We start from the raw sequence: 5,878 nt of genomic DNA on the forward strand, positions 1-5,878 counted from the left end.
GCTCTTTTAAATCTGCTTTGCTGGAACCTCATAAGGAATCTCAGGTTGATCCTTAAAGGCCTCTCAAGGAAAGCCAAGTAAAGGACTTGTTATCACATTCTGCCTGTAGTACCTGCAGATTTGGGTGAATCCCTCTCTTCATGAGGTTCTCCAAAATATTGAGGTTCCTGATACTTGTCAGAGGGAGCGATATTCTTTGCTCAACCTTACCAGGTTACAGAACCCATAAGCACAGTACCAGGCCAATATTTCCAAGTGGCTTTATTCAAGAATGTCAACCTTCATTCCTCAAAAGCTGTCGTGTTATATCCAAGCCTGTATTTTTTTTTTTAAATATGATGTTCCAGTCAAAGCCTTGGTAATATAGCCAGGTTTCCAGTTGTGTCCTGTTAAAAGAAGAACAGATTCTTATTGCACTTATGTAAACAACTATATTGCTATAAGAATAAGAATACTTACTTATCAGAAGTTTTTGTGTTTTGAGAGGCTCAGATAGGGAGGAAAAGACAAATGTTTCAATTTTGTTTATAAATTACTGCAAGTCATAGTTCTTTAAGAGAATAGAGAAAAAGGTGTTCTTAACTCTGAAAAAAAGCAAAACATCAAAAACAGTAATATCTCAATTAAAAAGTCATAAAAATTATAATCATCTCTATCAGTTTATTCTGTCCTGTGTAATTGGTTCTTGATCTTAATCTTCTGTCAGCAGTTTGTGAGGTCATCAGTTTCTCTGCTGGAGTTCTGTAATTTTTACCCAGTTTAGTTTTACAATCTGAATATTTATTGGAAACCTGTATTCTAGAGTGTCAGAGTCCTTTCCATGAATTTCTCTGAAGATGAAACATATTTGCAAAAACATCAAAGTAAAATAGCCACTGTTTATAAATAACAAAACATTCAAAAATGGTAATTGACAAAGGCATTTGGCCATGTCTGTGATATATAACATTTTGAGGTAATAAACAGGATTGTGGCTGACAATCAAAACAGATCAGATAATTTTTAGAATATTTGTATCAATAATATTTATATCAATAACACTCATTTATATAATATCATTTAAGAAAGTTTATCATTATTTATTTGACAACGCTTTTCATGTAATTTAACATATAAAATAAGTCTTATTAGTTTAGCATTCTTTCCTTACAGGAAGAGAGCAAATTTTTCCGAGAAGTCCCAGGGGCCCTCCGAAAATCCCTAGAGAAACTTTCCCTCCTCTTCCAGGTCAAAAGAAAGCCTTTATTTAAGACTTGAATATTTGTGTGGGGGGGAAGCTTGTCAAAAATATTAAAAACTTTGAAACATTTGTTCAGATAGGAAACAAAGTTCACTGCAAAACCATGTTCAGGTATCTACTCGAAGTGACAACAAAACAGTCAAGGGGAAACAGTTAAAATAGTCAAAAAAAGTCTTTTTATAATCTTTTTATAAAGAGCAGATTAAAATTTAGGAAAATTATCCTTTTAAGAAAGAGGAAACTAAGTTTTAATTTTGTATCAGTTTATTTTTGACATATAAGTTTATTTACTTAATTGGATTTACTTTAATCCTGGACAACTTAACCATACATATATTTCTTTAGGGCTTTATTTTTATAAACCTTTGGTTACTCTTTTACATTCAGAATTTGTCCCAGCACTTTAGGATAAATTTATCTTTGTCAACTCAAGAAACAAAAATATTTCTATTTTTTATATCTTTTTATTGAAAACATATATTTTATTTTCTTTGTATATAGATCCTTTAGAAATATATGTTTCCTCATAGAAAATTTCTCAGTATATATAAAACATGTTTATTAATAAACCTAAGCACTTTTTAGTCTCTTTGATACAAGAAACCAAAGGCAGACAAATATATGCTTAGTAGTTAACCTTTAATATTTTATCTTACGTGAAAATGACCTAGATACCCAATAAATTGTTATTATTTAACTTAACTTAGTAAAGCTATAAAATTTAAGTTTCCAAAAAGATTTTGGAAGCTGTTTTTAAGTATGCAGCCTATAAAACATAATTATTGTACTTAAAACTCTTACCCAGTTTTAACAATTATTCTTAAAACTTCACGTGACATTACAGCAGTTAACTGTTATCCTCAGTTGTTTTAAGTATATATATCATAATATCATTATTATACATATAATTATATATATATATATTTAGTTTACCTGTTCTTAACAATTATATTTAGATCGCCTATAAAAACTCCAGGAGACATTAAACAAAATTAGCTATTATACTGTTATGAGTTTTGCTGATAAATTTTGTAACAGAGATGAGATGAGCTCATTTGACCAGTAAACCCAGGCTGTATGTCTGCGTTGTAGCCAATGCTGATAACTTTGAGGACATGTTCATTTTAAAATGAAACCAGCAAACTTAAACAGGCTTTCATTCATCAAAGATCATTTTGTATCATGTTAAATAACTTTGTTTCTTAGAAGTTTTTGCATATTCATTAAAGACTGCATTCCATTACGAGAGATTTTGAAACTTCTTCTGAAACAGGTTTTCAGAATGGCCGTTACAATTCTAAATTACCTCAAAAGTTTACTTATTTTGACTCGTTCAATTTTAGATCAGGAATTTTGGGGCAGTTGAAGTGAAGCTCAGCTTTCAGGGAAGCTCAGCAGGAGAGTAGACAAAAGCAGTAGATTTGGGTTCAGCTGCTGGCATGTTTAATTATTTAATTATTTTCTCTTAAAGAGGCAGTAAAGTGTTTCTAATTTTTTTTAGAAGCCTTTAAAGATTAAAACAGGCTCCCCGTTGTTGCAGCTGGCTTTTCCAATTGCATACATCAGTTTGCATGAACTGAAATTGGCCTGTTTAAGTATATCAATTTTTACAAAACTTTGTCTTAGTTTTACTAACCCTCATACTTTTAATTATAACTTACATTAGAATTCTATTAACAAGTTTTGGTATTATAATATTGTTCAGCGGAAGCATTCTCAGTTAGACATAACATTTATTCCCAAAGAAAACATCCAGGCAAAGTTGACATAACCTCTTCATATAATATTAGCTTAAATACTTTAATCTTTATAGTCTTATTAATCATAGTAGCCTAACTGTCAACCCAAACAATTGTTGGTCAGGTTTCTCACTCTGATTTTTACGTCCTGACCTTTTACATTTTTCAAACTGGTGTAAATAGAACACGTTTGTCTGATGTCCTTTAATGTTGGGGAGCCAATAGGGGGCTCCCTTTAGCCCATCCAACCTTAGGCAATGTTTCATTAAAACCTTTGTTTTAACTTCATCCATATCTGTTCCATTTATCCCATTGGGACGAGTCCTGTGACTCTTCCCTTTCTGATTTCTCTTTGTTCACTTAACATTTTCATTAGCATCTGTAAGACTGCAAGAAGCTGAGACCCCAAGTTTGATTAAGTTCTTAAGACTAGTCGTTATAGTTTTCTCTTAATTTGGTCTTTTCATAGGTACCAATAAAACAGTTGTTGATCATAAGAGCTCTCTAAAAAGTTTCCCAACTTGAGGATCCATCTTTTGGCCATTTTGTTTTTCCTCCGGAGTCTAAAGAATATTGTGGCCACGTGGTGTTACAAAAGAAAATCATCCCTCTTTAGACACTGGCTTACAGCTATAGGTCGACCATCAGCCAAAGTTTTTCCCAAGGGGCTCTTAGGTGGAATAAATGCAGCACCTCCCATGTTAACACTTTTAAAAGGACAGACAAACAGACAAACAACAACAAATGCCAAACAAGTGCGCATTCCCAAAAACCTTCGGCCACAAACGGAAGCCAAAACAAAGACCGAAACCAAAAACCAAAGTGCTTCCAGTCCCAGCTTAGTCCGTGTCCTACACTCGGTGGGCGCCCAACAAATGAAGATCCCCTATGCAGATCTTCCCAAATGGGCAAGGACAAGGGGCCTCGGTTGTGCACACCCAGGGGACTTACCAAAATTTGGCCAGGGTGTAGTGGCGACTTCAAAACAAACGAAGCCCAGAGGGCTGCCAAGGTACCCATTATTTCCGGCCGGTCCTGTTGGAAAAGCTTAACACAAGGACAAAGACAAAAACTACCAGCTGCTTACAAGAGATGTCTTCCTAAGTCCTAAACCTAGTTTCTTCCACCACCAAAGCAAAAGCGCCATGGGCCAATGACGTCTGGCTAGCATCCAGTCACTTGGGGCTGTCCCTGAGACAAGGGGCTCAGGCAGCTGCAGGACAGCTTCCAAGAGAGGCCTTTAGGCAGAGGCCGGTGTGCCACAGGCGAGACGTCCACCTGGGACACTGTCCCATCTGGGTTGCCAAATTGTTACCGAACCTGAAGTGAGTTCGCTCACCTGTTGAGCAGCAAGCCAATCTCTGACACCGGGTGTGGTGGAAGAAAGTAGGAATTTTATTTTTGCACAGCGCTGAGCAAGGAGAGAGGGCAGCTAACGCTGAAATCCCAAACTCCCCGAAAAGCTAAAAGGAAGGGTTTTTATTTGGGGCTTTAGGTGGGGGAGGGGGAGCATATGGCCTTGCTGGTCGGAGCTTTCCCACCAGCCTGTCTTTGGCCTTGAGACACTTGCAGAGAGGAGGGAGCCCATGACCTTGTGGGTCAGCAGCTTTCCCACCAGCCCGTATCTCTTTGCGGGAGGAGATAGTCCAGGTGCTTGTCCTTGACGGTGTCTGTCTCCATGGAGCATAGTGGATTCTGGAGTCAGGAAGCCAGAGAGTAAGCAGGGAATGAGTGTTTTGGTTTTAACCCCATATATGCTGGGTTTAATGCGGGGAAACTGATATCAGGGTTGGTATCAGTCTTACTGAGAAATGTTCTGGAGAACTCTATGGCCATCTTCCGTTGGGATAGTTTTGTATGTGACAGTTTTGCTAAGCTGAAATGTATTTCCCAGAACTCTCTTCCCAGTGTGGCTCCAAGTTCAGGTTGGCTACCAGGAAATTCATGCAAGATTTGAAAGACGGAAGCGACCCAGCAGCCCGTGTGCTGGACCGGACTCTGGCTGCGGCTGACACCCGCTCTCCCTGATCTGCGGATGACCTTGTGGACGTCCAGCAGCAGCCGGGTCTGTGGTGCCCTAGCTCTCGCTGGATGTTCTCCTCCGGTTTCTCTGAGACGCCAGCAGACACACACAAGCTTGAGGTCAGGTGAGCTGGCTTTAAAAGCAGGTCACCACGCAGTTAGGTTTGGGCGCAGTGAGAGCGGGCTGAGGGCGGGTCCAGTTCATCCTGTGAGTTCCTGTTTATTCTTCCAGATCCCGATTTGCTTTTGCTTTCACTCATTTTGTGCCTGGTTTTTTATCGTAAATGTAGGCCCTGCTTACACTCTGTGACTTCAGCCGACCACCAGGCACAGAGACGACAGTCTTACATGGACATCCTCACCAGCTCCCACAATTCAGTATGTCTTACGATAAATCTCTTGTTCCTTATGCTCGCAGTGGCTCTTCCTGTCCAACTGAATCCTAACTGATATGCCAAATGTTCAACTTTCTCCAAAACAGACATTTCTGGTATTTGTGTGATGACCTTTTTCTATATCTTGGTCTCAGGAACTGATCGTTTTTAATCATTCCACTGCCGATATGATGTGAGTTATAAAAGCATAGTTTATATCCAATGTCCATTAACATCTATCATTCTTTTTTTTTCTTTGGTCCAGATTTATTGAATCCTTATTATGTGCCAGGGCTACACTAAGTGGCTGCATTGTCTCATTTAACCTCCACAGGAATTCCATGAGAGAGGCTACTATTAATACACTCTTAAGAAATGAGAAGAGAAAATTTAAGAGATGGCTGAGTTTTGATGTTGTCTCTGTGTTATCAGAACACAGTTGGCAACTCCTTTGAAAAACGACCAAGACATCAGTTTACAGAAAATTGGAAGTGTTATTTACA

At 38.1% G+C, this 5,878-nt stretch overlaps 1 long non-coding RNA gene across 1 annotated transcript; it reads right to left on the reverse strand.

Annotated features, from left to right (window-relative positions):
• Positions 1-246: 246 nt before the first annotated feature.
• LOC139081860 (uncharacterized) lies at positions 247-4,436 on the reverse strand. Its single transcript, XR_011537308.1, has 3 exons — positions 4,319-4,436; positions 3,931-4,026; positions 247-386 (listed from the first exon to the last, which is right to left on the reverse strand). It is a non-coding gene; the product is annotated as an uncharacterized lncRNA (long non-coding RNA).
• Positions 4,437-5,878: the final 1,442 nt, after the last annotated feature.

This window comes from Equus przewalskii, chromosome 2, assembly GCF_037783145.1.
Source record: "Equus przewalskii isolate Varuska chromosome 2, EquPr2, whole genome shotgun sequence".
Classification (NCBI taxonomy): domain Eukaryota; kingdom Metazoa; phylum Chordata; class Mammalia; order Perissodactyla; family Equidae; genus Equus; species Equus przewalskii.